Raw genomic sequence first — 17,540 nt, forward strand, 5'->3', positions numbered from 1 at the left:
CACTTTCTCTCAGGGACAACAGCCGGAGTTTGAAGCATCCAGGAGAAACCACAGGTATACGAACACACAGCAATCACAGCAGTGACACTTCGACCCCATGTGGGAGATTTAAATACTGGGTCTCCAAAATTATTTGCCCATTTACCTTTACCAAATGGAACTCCAGCAAGGAGATGGAGAAACCTTTTCTCCTGTGGTTCCTCGCCCATGTTCGTCATTGCTTAAGCAGTGTTTATTTTGGTAACAGGAATACCTGGCCTTCTAGAAGTAACTTAATCTTCACCATTCCAAAGATAACCTTTCTGAGGTAATCTTCACATCAGTAGAGGCCGCAAAACATTATCTCTATGCAATAAATAGCTCAGGTTTCTAGTCATTCCCAAGAACATTGACCTCACATTACTTACCATCTCACAGTCAAAAATACTTTTGCTCTTACCTCACACTATATACAAGACTGGAGAATGAGCAAGATTATTACATTTTGCTTGATGTATTTTGGCATTACAGGCAGCATATATTTTTGTTATTATAATTTTTAGCTATGTTGAAATGTGTATGAAATTTCTCAGGTGAAAGAGAGCCTTTGATGCAATATTCAAAAAGGATAACTCTGAGTCAGAGGGACAGTTTCTAAAGTATGGCACCTTTTTTCTCCTTCCAGTTCTTTCTATTTGGTGGTGGGACCAGATAGAGGAAGAAGTCGGTTTTGTTTTTTCAAAGGAGGGCGTCAAAGGAAGTAACCCAAGCTGCTGGACAAAAGTCAAAGGATTTTTTTCCTGCTCTGTTCATAAATACATGAGAATTGATATTTTGTTCTGTTTAAATACAAAATGCACACTCCCATTTCTTTTTTCTATAGATATGTGTGTTGTCACCTGTTGTCCAAATACTCATCTAATTAATATTATCTACGAATCCAAATGGAAATCGCAAGGTTACAGTACTACTTTTGGTCCCTGTTTTACAAGAGTTAGTACATTTGGTTGAGAAGCACGAAGGGCAAATATTCTCTCCTTGTGCTAAGCCTTTTATTAACTAAGTGTCTCTGTGACACAGGAAATAGCCAGGGCTTACGTAGTGCTGATCACATACCAGGCACTATTCGAAATGCTGTTTTATCCACTTCATGGAAAAGGAAACTGAGGCAAGGAGAGGTTGGTTAATTTGGCCGAGCTCACATGGCTAATAAGGGGGAGAGGCAGGATTTTGAACCCAGACAGCCTAGACTGTGTGTTCTTAACCACCATGATATAGTGCCTCTGAAAGTTTTTCCCTGAAGAGTAGAGAAGGTTAAATTCTCAGGAATAAATATACCCTCCACAGGTAGGCATATGCACAGAACTCAGACACAGTTAATAATAGAATGATTTCCTCTCACACAAAGGAAAGAAGCTAGCATTTAATGAGTACAGTCATGTGCCACGTAACGACATTTCATCAACAATGCACTACAAATACCACAGTGGTCCCATAAGATCAGTACCATATAGCCTAGGTGTGTAATAGGCTGTACTGCCAGGTTTGTATAAGTGCCACAGGGGAGGAAGAAATTTTCCTCTACCCTTCTGGGTTCTTCTGGCTGGTCTAAGAATTAAATTGGCATAAGACAGATTAGCAGGAGAAAAACAAATAAAAGTTCAATAGCATGTATACATGGGAGAAACCCAGGAAAACTCAGTAACTCACCAAAATGACAGAAGTCCTCACCTTAAATACTATCCTCAGCTAAGGACAAAAGATGTTGGGAGTGGGGAGAGCCAAGAACTTCAAAGGGAAGGCAGGCGGTTCACAGGTAGGTGAAAAGGCATGAACATTTAGAAAACAAGTGTGTGTTTGGCCACACAGAAACAGAAGAACACAGAGGGGAGCCCAACAAACAGGCTTTTCTAGATTCCTCCCCATCTGCCACCTAGTTCATGTTATGCTAAGGTGATAGCTCCTTCCTGAGACAGGTTTTTTTGTCTTACTTCTTTTAGGCAGTTAAGGGGGAGGTAACAAGGAAAATTTTCTGAGTCTTTCTTTTTCTTAAAAATAATTCACAGGGTCTAAGTTCAAATCACAGCTCCATCATTAACTAGCAAGTCATTAGATTTCTCTGTGTTGCGGTTTCATCATCCATAAATAAAGGGTGACAGTAATATGTATTCCATAGAAATGTTATTAAGAGCAAATAAAATAAAGGATGTAAAAGCATTTGCTAAATAGTAAAACACTATGTAAATGTTATTTTCATTATGATGATTAAAGTAAATGGTATATAGCCTCCCAAACTCAAGCCGGGGAGGGGCAGTTGATAAAGGGATAACTGTTTCTAAAAGTAGTTGCAGTACCCCAAGGTAATGTTTTGTTGAGGACCTGAATAAGATGTTTGGAATTGTAGGAGCAAGAATCGGAGGCATATTAGACATTGGCTAGTGCATGTGGAGCTTTGAAGAATAAGAAAGTTTTCACGGGTAGAAATAGATTGGGCTCGGATCAAACTTTATCATCTGTAAAGTGTACTCCAGATAGTGAGGACAGCATGAGCAAAAGTGTCTTTGGAGGGACCAGAGATAAGATTTGAAGGGAGTTGGGACCAGATTTTAAAGTAACTTAAATTTCATGATAAAGAATTTTAGTCTGTTTTTTTAGGCAAGGAAGTAACATAATCAGGTTTTCTGACCACTGCAAATTATCTCTCCTCCCCTTCTTTCTTTTCCTTCCTCTCTTTTCTTTCTTCCTTCCATTCAACTACACACAAAATCCTGCAGCAGTGTAACACAGTGAGACATGTGGGCAAGGACGCCACCCAGGAAGCTATGTGATAGTTCAGTTGAAAACAGCTTTGGCTCTGAATACCCTCCCTCCCATGTGAGCAGAGTACAGGATTATGACCTGAGTTCAGCGCTGTGCAGGTGGAATCAGGAATGTTAAAGCTGGAAGGGGCCTTGGAGATCAGCGAGTCTGGTATTCCTAACTTTACAATACATCAAATCACTTGGACAGCTTTTTAAAAATACAGATTCATGGGCCCAACCCCAGATCTGCTGACTCAGAGTACCTAAAGGGAGGCCCAAGAATCTGCATTTTTAAAAGTCTTTCCAAAGTGGCATGCAGACCTGTAGTTGAGAATGACTGGTAGTCAATCTGTTTTGTTGAGAAAATAATTAAGTTCCAGAGAAATCCAGAGGTTACCAACGTCACAACTGGTTAGCAGAGTTAGAACTCAAACTTGACGCTCCCAATTCCCAAACCAGTAAAATAGCCCAGGATCAGTTCTTATCTTTCTGTTATAAAGAAATACATTCTTTTTATCTCAAATATTCCTTAGAGTATGAAATGGGAACTCCTTTGGTCTTGCAAAGCTGGTCTGTAACGTACTTAAATGAGTTTAACCACATGGTTGTTTATTTTATCTTACCCCAAGTATTATTAAACATTTACCAAATACTCAAGGCATTACAATGTGGTTAGGATAATTAACAAGGTTACCAAAGTGGAGGACCCTTACTATAATCCGTTTCAAGTTTTTGTCATGCTATGATTTCTAGACATGTAAACACATCCATTCACTCCAGCAAAATGTCACATTCTACGCAAAGGTTTTGAACCTTATGCTCAAGGCAGCTAGATAATATCTCTAAGTGAGTTCTAATAGCGGACATTAAAATAAGAATTTGCCTTTGTTGCAAGCTTTATGAAATTAAAACTAATCCAATTGTTCAATCTTCCATTTAAATCTTTAGTGCAAAGATCAGAGGATTTTGGTTGGAGTCATAATTCAGCCACTTAAATCTTTGAGACTGAGTAAACCATTGCCCTCTTCTTGAGCCTCAGTTTCCTCTTTGGCAAATGAGGATAAGATTTTGCACCCCCCGCCCCCCAACCCCTACTGCCTGTTGCCCAGGGTCACGGTGTGATTTCCGTTGAACAATGGCTGTGACAGGGTGTTAGAAACAGTGGGACCATCTGAGAGACCTACGAGGAAAAGGCCTTTGGGAGAAATTCTTTTGTTTCCCCAGGACAGGTCCTCATAGTGCAGCTCATCAGGAGAGGCACAGATGGAGCTCAAGGACATGGCAAATGGCTAAGGCACCCATGTCACGTCACCCTGAGAGATTATTTCCGTGCAGCCCGAGGAGCCAAATACATTAGTGGGATTAGTGGCAAACGTGGTATTCAAACTCATAATTACATTGCGAGTTTAAAGGACAGCTGTGTATGAAGAAACCAAGAGCAGAATAAGTATAAATGTGGTTTGGATTTTTTTTCCGTCTTGTCAAATTAAATTTCTAGTTCTAAATTTTACAGAAAAAGGAAAAGAAAAAGAAGGCTAAGAAGTCACATTTTAAGATTTTTTGAAGTTTATAGGAAAAAAGTAAAAAAGATACCTACAGTGAATGAACGCATATAAAAACTGTGATTTGGTTCTCGTGAAGTATAGGCATTTAGGCCTAATTTCAAAACTTGGTCAAATTTAAGTTTTAAAGGTCAGAAACGTTTGTAATCATATGTGGGTTTTTTTCCAACTTAAGTTTAAAAACCTGACATCTATTCTTTTTTAGACTCTCTTAAAAGTTTAATGTATGAAAAAAAACGAATTTATTTTACAAGATGTATTTTCTGTAAACATAAGCACATTTCAAATCAAATTATCCACCAGTGATACTCATTTTATATAGGCAGGCTGGAGATTAAGGTTCTATTTACATATTTACACTATGGGGTACAATGTAGTACTAAATGTTTTAAAGGCCTGGAATGAGAACAATTGTAGTTCCTATTAAGAAATACTATAGGGGCTGGCCCCGTGGCCGAGTGGTTAAGTTCGCGCGCTCCGCTGCAGGCGGCCCAGTGTTTCGTCGGTTCGAATCCTGGGCGCGGACATGGCACTGCTCGTCAGACCACGCTGAGGCAGCGTCCCACATGCCACAACTAGAGGAACCCACAACGAAGAATACACAACTATGTACCGGGGGGCTTTGGGGAGAAAAAGGAAAAAATAAAATCTTTAAAAAAAAAAAAAAAAAAAGAAATACTGTATCTGAGGATTCTGGCACGACCATCTATAGCCAGTTAGAGAAATCTTTGCTGGGTTTAAAGCCTGTCCCGTCACAGATGGCCTTGTTTACACTGTACTTAGAGCTTGGACTCCTCATTAAAAAAGCACAAGTCGTTTTTTAAAAGGCATCTAAATACGAAGTAATCAAAAAGTGGGAGCCAAGATGACACAGAATAAATTCTATGAAAAATAAAGAGGTGCCAGCCCAGTGGCGCAGCGGTTAAGTGCGCACGTTCTGCTTCGGTGGCCCAGGGTTCACCAGTTCGGATCCCGGGTGCAGACATGGCACCGCTTGGCAAGCCATGCTGTGGGAGGCGTCTCACATATAAAGTGGAGGAAGATGGGCACAGATGTTAGCTCGGGGCCAGTCTTCCTCAACAAAAAGAGGAGGATTGGCAGCAGTTAGCTCAGGGCTAATCTTCCTCAAAAAAACCCAAAAAAACAAAAAAAAAGAAAAAGAAAGACAAAGTACACATAATTGAATATCAGAATCCATCCAGAAAATAGTTGAGTTCCACAAATGGATGATTATATACAAATATTTGAGATATATCATTACATAAAAATGAAAGGAATTTTAATGGCTAAAGAAATAAAACTTGAAAGGAGGTCAGCAATGATATTGCTTTGCAACTTGAGGTGATTAGAGAAGAGGTCGAATGTATTTAGAATACAGCCATGATTTTTTCTTAGCTATGGACGTGGTAAGTCAACAAGATTTATGAACAGTCTCACCATGAATTTGATTGCGTTAGGGAAAAAAGTCCCATTTTAATTTAGAAGCAGAAACTCAACGCAACTGCTACAGTCCTTGTGTCTTCTCAATGAACATTTCCTCCCATTGGTGTCTGGCAATAGTAGATGTTTGATGAATATTTGTGGAATGGATAGAGTTGTTTCTGTGACCTACTCCAACACCTTCAGTATTTATTGATCATTTGCCTTTGATCTCTAAGGTGACAAAGAAGTGTTTCTCAGATCAGAAATACATTGAAGCTCAGTGAAGGGTAGTACAAACGGGACGCCACTCCAATATTTCAGAGGCTGTATGGCCAAGAGAATGCCCTAGGTAACTTCGTTTCCTTCTTCTAGAGAAGCACATCTAGCTCTAAACAGGCATTTTAGTCTATGAGTTCAGAACAAGAAGAGCCTTAGACATCTGATTCACCCTATAACATTCCCAATTTGAAGAACTTACTCAACTCTGATTCCATTGCAAATGAGCTAGAGAACAGTGAAGAGCGGTTCTGTTTGATGTTTGGGTAAACTATGAAATATTTCTAGAATTTTTCATAGACTCTGGCCCATAATCCTAGAAATGTGCACACTCAGAAGGTCATCTTGGTCTGGAATCCACTTCTAAATAAGGCCGGCCTAGTTTGATCTGGTACTTCTGAGACCTCATTGACTCAAGTGGAATGTAGATCTGAATCCTGAGGGAAGGTGATTCCTGGTCCTGTATCTCTTCTGTGATTCAGAGACAAATTCATGCGTCAGCTTCATGCTTGAGCTGATCCTTTCTAGCTTTTCTGATTATCATTAAGGCAGAACAGCACTGGACTGGCTTTTGCTGTTTACAGAACAACACAACTGTGTGTAATGATTATAAACTTATTCTCTAATACTTCTTAAGCACTTGGATGATAAGAAATGTCTTAAGGAAAATATGTGTAACCATGGAGGATCCAGGCGGGAATAAAAACTAAACCAAGTGTGAAAATGGTAGAATTAAAGAGCCAGTGGGTTTCACTCGGGCCTCTGAAAGGCATGTATATATATATATATATATATATATATATATATATATATATATATATATATATATATATTAGTTCAGAGGTAGATTGAATGTGAAATGTTTGGCAGTTTAATCTACCTTCAGTACAGCCATTTTAGTTTGGTGTAATGTAGTGCATTAGGTGTTATTGTGCGAGCAAATAAACCCCCAAAATAAGTTTATTTTTCATCAGGTAACTGTCTAGGGTGGTGTTTAGGAGGACAGGGCAGCTCTCCTCCTGCTCTCATTCAGGGACCTCCTATCTTGTATTTCCACCGTCCTTTGGCACCTTTGGCAGCCAGCTGGCAGAGAGAAAAAGAGCACAGAAATGAGCCTATGGGAGGGGTTATGAGCCAGTCCTGAACGTAGCAGGCAGTATTTCTCCTCCCATCCAATTATGTGGTCAAATCTAATTGCAAGAGAAGCACAGAAAAGAGGACTTCTTGTATGCCCAGGAACAAGCGGAGAATGGAATTTGGCAGATGGCAAACAGAATTCTCCACATTCACGGTCCTGATTACTGAATTCTGTGCTTTTCCAAGATCTTTTTGTCTTTAGTTAGGAGTATATGCAAAACCATTTCAAGGAAACGTGAAAAATATCTTTATTCTTCAAAATCATTGTTGAAGTAGATCCCACAACCTCTTCGGCAGCCCATCCCACTGTCTGAAAACCTTTGAAGGGTAATTTATAAGCATGTATAATTCATCCAATATAGGAAATCACAAGGGAATCTCAATGTGCCCACAACACAACGAGATGTATGCTGTTCAGTGTGAGCCTTTACGTCTTCGTGTTTATTCTCTGTGATTTATTTTTGAAGAATTGCAGAAGAGAGTGATTGTTCATGACCATCATACGATGATATTCTTATAATTACTTTACCCTGGTAGGTCTGAAGACATGGTATCCACTTCAGGCCACACAGCTCTCTGAAGCCTTCTCTGTTCTCTTCTACTCCCATTAAAGTAGAAAAACCCATCTGTGTGGATCATTGAGGTTGGAAACTGAGTAATATCACTTCTCCAAAATAGATTTAATAGCAGGGCTGCTGAATTGTTTCCTGACCTGTTTGAGGGAGAGTCCAGACCCAGAGAAAAACATGGTGTATGAGTTTTCACATCCATTAGTGGAAAAGAATCAGATTTAAGTTATATTCTTAAAGGCAATTTTAGTAGAACTATTACGGTTTTTGTTTTCAGTTCAATCTTGCCTAGACATTTAATCTATCTAAAATATAGTATTTTAAATAGTAAGTGTTTTTTACAGAAGATTCTTAATTTAACAATTCTTATTCATTTGACTAAGCCATTTGGAAATTAATTCTTAATGAGTCTAAATACGTGGATAGCCAGGATTGAGACTGAGAACCACATTTTAAAAACCTACCCGTGAAAAAGAAAATCATAATCTCTGTAGGACACCTGTGGCTTCCAGCACATCCCTCTTCAGACCTTCCAAGTGATTCTAATATCCTACCTGGTGGAATCACTCCCCTCTCCCCCAGGATGATGTAATAATCACAGATCTGGATGGATAAGCATGCAAATAGCAAGAACAATTTTGGAAAATATGAGTAAGCTTTGGAAATTTAGGCTATCAATCAAATAAAGAGAAAAGAATGAAGAAAAAATTAACCTCTAATAATAATTCACCTATTTAGGAAAAAAGGTTGTATTACATTTCCATTTTCAGCCATCCCATTGTTTCTCCTGTCCTTTCCTATTCTATCGTTGCCTCAAATGCAGCTTTACTGTGAAACTAGTGAAGATCCAGCTCGGAGCTCTCACTGGCCTGGGCCGTTTCCAAGTTCTAGGATGGAGAGTTGCTAGCAGTGGCATATAGTCATAGGGTCTATAAAATGTGCAAAAGTCACAGTTTTTTCTAATATCATTTTTCTCAAAGCCGACTCTCAAAATTGTCTAATCTTCCTGTGCCACAAAACCTGGATCCCACCCCTGATTCCATGGCTGATTGCTAGTCAAACAGGAAGATATTCAAAATAACCCCTATTAAAATGGCTTTTAACACCCCAGCCTTCTAAGCACCTTTCTAGATGATTTCTTTGACGGAAGTAATCAATCTCATTAGTTGATAGGATTCTTGCTTTAAAAAAGTGACTGATATCTGGCCAAAATAAAAAATAATAATAAAGTTCATTTGAAGGAGAGGCAAACAGGTAACTACGATAAATAATAAACAGGATATAGTAAGTAGTGCTGCATCTGAAGGTATTAATGCCTTCATAATACAGCTATTTAGTGAGCAACTACTACATGCCAGACACTATTGTTGGGTGGTGGGGATACATTAACGAACAAAGTAGATAAAACTCCTGCACTTGTAGAGCTTGCGTTCTAATGAGGAGAGTAAGATAAACAGAATAAGTAAAGTCTATCAGAGGCTGATGAATGCTGTGGAGAAAAATAAAAAGGCAAGGAAGCTAGAAAAGGCTAGGAGGATAGGGTGGTAATTTTATTTTTTTTATGACTATTTTTTTCCAGCTTTATTGAGATGTAGTTGACGTAAAACATTGTGTAAGTTTAAGGTATGCGACGTAGTGATTTTACATATGTATATATTGCAAAATGATTACCACAATATCATTAGTTAACACATCCGTCATCTCACATAGTGAGAACTTTTTGTGGGTGTGATGAGAACTTTTAAAATTTACCCTCTTGGCAACTTTCAAATATAAGGTACAGTATTGTTGACTGTAGTCGCCATGCTGTATGTCACATTTTTGAAGTGATTCATCTTATAACTTGAAGTTGGTACCTGTTAACCACCTTCACCCATTTCCCCCACACCCCTACCCCTAACCCCTGGCAACCACCAATCTGTTCTCTTATCCACGAGTTTGGGTGTTTTTTAGATTCTATATATAAGTGAGATCATATAGTATTTGTCTTTCTCTGACTTACTTCACTTAGTATAATATCCTCAAGGTCCTTCCATGTTGTCGCAAATGGCAGGATTTCCTTCTTTTTTATAGCTCAATAAAACTCCAGTGTGTGTATGTATATATATATGCACCACATCTTCTTTATCCATTCACCAGTCACTGGACACTTAGGTTGCTTCCATGCCTTGGCTATTGTAAATAATGCTGCAATGAACATAGAGGTGCAGATACCTCTTCTAGATAGTGATTTCAGTTTCTTCGGATATATACCTAGAAGTGAGGTTGCTGGATCTTACAGTAATTCTATTTTTAATTTCTTGAGGAACCTCCATACTGTTTTCCCTAATGGCTGTATCAGTTTACATTCCCACCAACAGTGCACAATGGTTCTTCTCACTAGGAGGCTAGAAAAGGCTAGATTAGAGTGACAGTTTTAAATAGAGTAGCCTGGGAATGTCTCACCATGAAGGTGACATTGAGCTGATATCTGGGTAAAGAATATTCCAAGCAGAAGAAACTGTGAGTTCAAAGGCCCTGAGAAGGGAGCACACACACTCGTTTAAAGCACAGCCAGGGGGCTGAGAGGCTGAGGCAGAGTGAGCAAGAGGGAGAGAGCTTCAGGATGAGATAGGAGAGGCCTCAGGGGCTCAAATCACTCATGGAGGGCCTTAAGCCGTTGTGAGGACATAGCATTTACTCTGAAAAAATTAGGAAGCCATTGGAAGATGGTGAGCAGGGGCCCACGGGGATCAGATTTACATTTTAGTAGGATCGCTGTGTCCACAATGTGAAGAATAAACGTGTGGGTAGGGAGAAATGGGGGGCACACCATTAAATACCAGTGTTCCAGTGTGGGCTTATTAAAGCAATTTTAGTTGCTCTGTATCACAGATACATAAATACATAAAAATAGAAAAAGTAAATAAATACAGAAACACTTCCACCCCCAGCATTGTTAACATGATGCTGTTTCTCTTTTGGGCTGTAGCTTGAGGAAGCCAAGTTTTGAGGAGAACTGCGTTTTGGAAATATAACGGCTTAGAAGTGGTCTCAGAGAGCAAATGGTGGGTAGTAACCTGTTGCATGCAGCGCAAGGAAGATAAAACCGAGTGAATCCTTGGGGGGCTGCATCTGGCACTCAGGTCCAGCCCGGCCAGGAGACATATGTTTTACTGCTCTTCCTGTCTGTGCTCTTAGTTCAAGATCAACAAATGAAAACAGGACGTTAGGGAAAGAATACAGGCTTGCTTGTTTTGTTCTCAATCGCAGTGAAGCCTGAATGAAAATTTCAGTAAATTAAGGGCTACCAACAACTACAAAAATAGACACTTTCCATTGTCAGCATATATTCACGTTAAATGTGTCTTTAGGCCTCCAACTATTGGTATTTCTGGAGAATTGCTGCAAATACCGTCGTCACCGTGCTGCTGCAGGCTTTGCCTGTAACTCCCAACACCGCAGTCCCACATTAGGACCCACTCGAGATCCTTCTTAAGCAGAGTTTCCATTAAGAAAAGTTTCCTTTAAAATAACTATTAAAAAGTAACCTATACACCTCAAGGAAACCAATTCTTAGTTTGGGTTTTTCATATTTAAATCTAATGAACATTTTTCAGGAAAATTGGCCTTTTACTACCTCATTTGGCAAAAACCTATTAAGCAAGTCCAGCTTGTCCCTTCCGGCTTCCAATCCAAATATCAGGCTCACACCGCTATTTTCATTGTGCATCTCTTTATTGCCCTACGTAAGTTGGGAGTGTCATTGAACAGTCAGAAACGAATGTCGTGTGTTTCCAGAGATCACCGGATATTTCTACATAAGTAAGCACCCACCTCTCACCTTTGTGCCAAGCTTTTGTTTATAAAAACCATCCTTGAAAACAAAGGGTAAAATGTTTCTGTTCTGAAATGCCAGTCCCCCGTGCAAACATCTGTATTGTGCAAGCTAACATGCATGCCATCACTTACCTGTATAATCCACTTAAGTGGCTAAATACCACGCCCTCTCAGGGTTCCCTAGTTAATTTTGAGGTGCAGTTTTTTGATTGATTGGGAAAGATGGCCATTCGTGCATGTCACAGTAAAATGCTCTTTTCTACAGTCTCTATAGATAATCTGAGCAAAGTAAATATTAAAATGCGCAATCTTGAGATCCAGTATTTTCTTTACTCCAGAAAAGCTATTTGATCCTGTAGGGAAATCTTGAATGAGAAATATCACTGGAATTAGTTAGAAACAGGTTTCATAGCCTTGTGGTATTGATTACAATAGGTAAAATATTTGCCTTGTGGTATTGATTACAATAGGTAAAATATTTGCTAAAAAGAGAAAAAAAATGTTTTCAGTAATTATCCAACTCCAGTTATACTTCCATTAAGCTCCATGGCGAACCATCCCCCTCCCTGAGTGGCAAAGCATCCAGATGGATTCCATTGTACAGCCAACAAGACGGGCCATGGTATAAACGAGGGAGTTGAGTTGGGCGTAGGAAAACAAACAGCGCTGTAACTGTGACTCAAGGTCCCCAACCTACACCCAGTGGCTGGAGACCTGAGGTCTGAAGGACTCTTTCTGCTCATTACATTTGGTTGGAGCCCCACCCAGGTTGTTGGGACCTCCATGACTTCCACGGTTCCTAGCAGGAAATTGTTCTTTCTCCTTAGCGAGGAATATCGAGAGAGAAATCAATAGTCTCCACCCTCTGCCCGGATGTTATCACACTGGAATTGTGAAGTAGGGTGGAGACTTAAAAGCAGCCAGAGTTGTTAGAGCAATCTGGCTCTAGCATCTGTCGCCTCATTGATTGCCAAGTTGATTCAGGTGATTTGATTGCCAAGTTGATTCAGGTGATTTGGCTGACCAGCCCTCAGTTCCCTTTCTCTCTCCTTTCTCCCTTTAGGTTCTTTCCAAAGCAGTGTGCTCAGGTACAGAGAATGAATTAGATGGAAAGTCCCCCTCAAAGATAAAGGGCAATAACAATAAAAATAACCGTAGCTGCTAAATATTGAGAACGTACTAGCATCCAGGCAGTGCGCTAAATGCTTTCCAAACATTTTCCCCTCTAATATGTATAGCGGCCCTAGAGCTAGCTACTGTAATTATCCTTACCGGGCGATGGAGGCTTAGAAAGGCACACTACCTTGCCCAAGAGCATGCAGCTAGAAAGTGGCAGAACCAAGATTTGAAATTTAACCCACACTTTCTAACTCCCAAGTGAATGTCTTAACAGAAACGTTTTTGGTATCTCCCCACCTCCCAACAGGGAGCGATAGATCTTTATTGTCAACATGCTGTTGTTGTTAATACACAGCGACAGAGGCAGCTCTCCGATGGTCTTGGCATTAGTGGAGGCTTCAGGGTTCCCACCAGCATGCCAGCATCCAGCAGCTGCTACGCTCTCTCCAGGATCTTTCCTGTGGGAGCTCTTCACAGATGATTTGGTAATGGGACATCTGTTGTTAGGGGTTCCCAGCAGCTTCTACACTGAAGTCCTTGTATCTCGCCTCCTTTGGGCTCCACACTGGGGGCCAGTGTTGAGTGTAACGTCCTGAGGGCCAGGCTAGCTAAGATGAGCTATTTACCCAAGACAATAGCAGGATCATGGCTCAGAGGAGAGCCCACATCATGGTCAAGAAGAGATGCAAAATGTTTAAACCGGAGAAGCAGAGTCTAAGCATCAGGCCAAAAGGGTAAGAGATGATCCTAAGCAGAAAAATAATTACAAAGTCAGTAGACACAAAGTGTGGGAGCAGTGGAGGAAGCTGGAGGGAAGGTGGATTAGGACAAGTCATCCAGTAATGTCACTGACATGGAACAATGTGGAGAGCTGGGGAGCAGTTTTGTTCGGTGGTCAGTTTGTCTGTCTTCTGTTTGGTTTTTGTTGGGGGTGCATTCTATAGAAAGGGAAAGGCCTGTGGAGTGAATGGTCCTGAGTAGTGTTAGATCCACATAGCCTTCAAGAGTTCTGATTGAACAGGCCAGCTGGTGATTACTCTCACCACTCCCTCAGAGGGGGCCATCCACAGCTGCATCATTGCTTCTCCGCAGGTGCCTTCCTGGAAAGCCAGCTGTCTTAGGAAATGTGCACATGACCGAACTGCATTAAGAACAGCAAAGGTGTGGAATAATAGAGCATCTCACTTAGTTCCATTTGCTAAGACCTTTCATAGACCCACATACCCTCCTTATTCCAAATGAACTCTCAAACTCTGTAAAGAAACCCATCAGATGGGTTATAGCAAAGATCCTTTAACACATTACCTTGTATCCAAAACTGGAAAATTGGGGGATTTGGCAAATTCCAAAATTTGGGGTCATATAAAGACCTAGTCCCAGAATTAGCCTCTGAACGCCTGATCTATAAGTCAACCAGAATGTTACTTTCAAAAGAGTTAACATTTGAAGTTCCATCCAGGTGAGGAAGCTAAGAGATGTTCTTGTACTTTTGTAATGGTTAACAGGAGGCTTTGCAATAGAGACATAAACACAGGGGCCATTCTCCCGGGCTCTAGAATCAGACAGCTTGAGCTTAAAACCCACTTATGAACTGTATGCCCTTGAACACATTACTTAACATAGAGTCACTCCTCTATGCCTCAGATTCCCCATTGGTCAAGGGGGACTTTTAGTGCCTACTTCAGAAGGTATTGTGGGGAGTCAGTGAGATAAGGTACATAAAGCCCAGGGCCTGATGTCTCTCATAGATGGTGCTCCAAAAGTTTTATCATATCGTTATTGTTATCACCATCTTCATTATATCAGACATTATTACTCTCCCCTATTCCGTAGTTACTTTCCCAGGCTTCTGCTGATCTTATACTTCGGCTCCGTCTAATCGCCAGTGAATCCAAAGAGTGTTCATGAGATCAAAGGGTTTGCCGAAGAACGTGTTCAAATTTCACAACCCATATCTTTGGTACCATCATCTAAGGTTAGGGTTGCCCCTCATCACCTTCTTTTTTTATGAATAATACCATGACATGGACTATTTATAAAGTTATGTTTCAGGAATAAGTAGCTTGTTTGAAGTTGTCTGTATTTTCAGCCTAAATTCACTCTCAGTTAGTTTACTACCCACTGAGCGACGACATGCTGCTTGTGATTTGTCCCAAACCAACCCTCTCCAAAGGGAAGCTCCTTAGTTCTAATATTTGAACAAAAGAGATTTTTGTTTTTTTTTTTTTAAGTAAGGGTAAATATCTACTAAGACATCAGTGACCATTCTCCGTAAAGCTAATACTAATGTTTCTCAGATTAATAGCATTTTATCAATATTTGATAATCATTCCCTATAGATTGTGAGGTTTTATTTGTTGGGTAATATTTAAGAGGATGTTTTCATGAGTCTTTTAAGAAATAGTTTGGGCCTTTGAGTTTATTTACAATAGATTTTCCTTAAGAAAATGATCTCCATCTAGTGGACAAGTTGTTACATTACAACCTACAAAGAAAGACAAAGCCCATAGAATATCCCATATCAAGCTTTTTCTGAGCTATTAATAAATTTTTGGTTTTAATAGGTAATATTATTGGAAAAAAGTTAAATATTTTAAGATACTTAGCAATATTTGATCCAAAACTTACAGTGGAAAATTTCTCTACGTTAAGACTTGCTTTTTAATTAGGAAAAATTATAATAACAAAAAAATACAAATTACGGGTTTTGGGGGTTATATTGGCATTTACTCAATTGAACTGAGAAAAACTAAACCCCACAGCATACTCCTATATCTCCTATATTTCTGTTTATGCATAACAAGGAAAAGATAGTGATATTTTATTTTTATTTATTTATTTATTTAAAGATTGGCCCTGAGCTAATTTCTATTGCCAATCATTTTTCTTTTCTTCTTCTCCTCAAAGCCCCCCAGTATATTCTAGTTGTAGGTCCTTCTGGCTATGCTATGTGGGACACCGCCTCAGCATGGCTTGATGAGTGGGGCTAGGTCCATGACCAGGATCCAAACCAGCGAAACCCTGGCCCACCAAAGCAGAGAGCACAAACTTACCTACTCGGCCACGGGGCTGGCCCCAGTTATATTTTATTTTTTTGTAATAGTAAAGACATCTTGATATTGGAGAGAAATCAACATACATTTTTTTCTTTTCTTTTCTTTTCTTTTGAGGAAGATTAGCCCTGAGCTAACTACTCCCAGTCCTCCTCTTTTTTTTTTGTGCTGAGGAAGGCTGGCCCTGAGCTAACATCTGTGCCCATCTTTCTCTACTTTATATGTGGGACGCCTACCACAGCATGGCTTGCCAAGTGGTGCCATGTCCACACCCGGGATTCAAACCAGCGAACCGTGGGCCACCGAGAAGTGGAACGTGCGAACTTAACCGATGTGCCACCAGGCCGGCCCCTCAACATACATTTTTTTAATGTGTTCAAGTTAGGTCCTCCTCATGCTGAAGAGCTGTTATGACTGTTTTCTTAGAGCCGAAGTCTCCCCTATCTTCTCCCTAGTGGAAGCCTTTAATGTCTTTCAGCTGCATGCCGAATTCCTTCAAAAGCCCTCTTCAAATACTACTCCCCTGTGAAGACTTCTCAGATATCATTGCCTGGATTAATCTCATCTCCTTTATTTTTGAAGCTCAGTGTGTTCATAGTAGGTACCTGATAAATGCTTATTTAATTAAGCATATCCAAGAAGAGCTTGCCAGAGATCCCGAATAAGTCTCTTTAATGATTAGAGATGCCTTCCTCAGGATTGCCAAAAGTCTCACACGCATGAAGTGCCTGTCCAGGTGAAACAGATGTCCCCTGTTTGGGTGTCATAGTTGCTAACATACATTTGCAGTTGACATAATTATGCATTGGAGCTGGAACAACTTCAGGAACAGTAGATGATTAAATCCAAGTTAGCTCAGTAACTATGGTTAATTAACTTTTCTAGGAACTGGTATACTTGTCTGTAATGAGTCTATTCAGCTAGATAATCTCTCATTGTCCTTTAAGGACCAAATAAATATATCTGTAAAGTGACACAATTCTAAGAAAACTTTAAATTGGAATACATGTTTATGACTGGCCAAGCTAGATTACGAGTTTTTCCTTTTTTTTTTACTAGATGGGTTAATTTGGAATCATTTTTTTATTTGGTCATAGATTCATCATAGCTGACTCTTGAAACATCAAGCCCTAAGCTGATCCTTCCAATTTGGCCTCCTATCTTTGGGTTATAACACTATTTATTAATAACTCCAATAGATAAAGTAAAAGGATGTTTTAAAATTAGCTACTTAATAGTTTCGATAAAGGCTCTTATGGAGAAAACGTTGACAAGTAAGCTTGAATTCATTTGTTTATTTATTCATTCAATAATGCTTTAAACCACATACTTACTGGGCTATCCTGAGCTACCACCATCCTCTTGTAAGAACACAAGAAAGTTGACTTTATTGTGATATTGGTTCATGTTTGACTAGAAAAACTCTTTGTGGAAAGTTTATCTAGAATATAAGAACTGTGATGTTAAGAATTGTGCAAATGTGTTCTTTTTTCCCCAACTCTAACATCTATATTGCTGAGCACAATGCCTTTCATTCATTCAATCATTCATTTAAACCACTTAGTAAAGGTTTGTGAAGTGCCATGTGAAGTGCTCAGAACACTCAGTCTCCATTCTCAGAGAGCTCACAGTCTAGGAATGGAGGCCAAGTAGCAAACATTTTTAATTCATTGTAAATGCTGTCCATAGGGAGTGGGAAAGTGTCCTGAGCACAGAGAAAGGGCATCTCTTAAACTCTGGGGGATTAGGGCAGCCTTTCAGATGAGGGCTAAATCCTCATGGATGAATAACAATTAGGCAGGG

The 17,540-nt window shown here is 39.8% G+C and overlaps 1 protein-coding gene across 25 annotated transcripts in view; it reads left to right on the forward strand.

The window, feature by feature from the left end:
- PDE4D (phosphodiesterase 4D) overlaps nucleotides 1-17,540 on the forward strand; it is a 1,369,870-nt gene that overhangs the window by 1,139,095 nt on the left and 213,235 nt on the right. The gene's annotated exons all lie outside the window — the stretch shown is intronic.

Source organism: Equus przewalskii, chromosome 20 (genome assembly GCF_037783145.1).
Source record: "Equus przewalskii isolate Varuska chromosome 20, EquPr2, whole genome shotgun sequence".
NCBI lineage: Eukaryota > Metazoa > Chordata > Mammalia > Perissodactyla > Equidae > Equus > Equus przewalskii.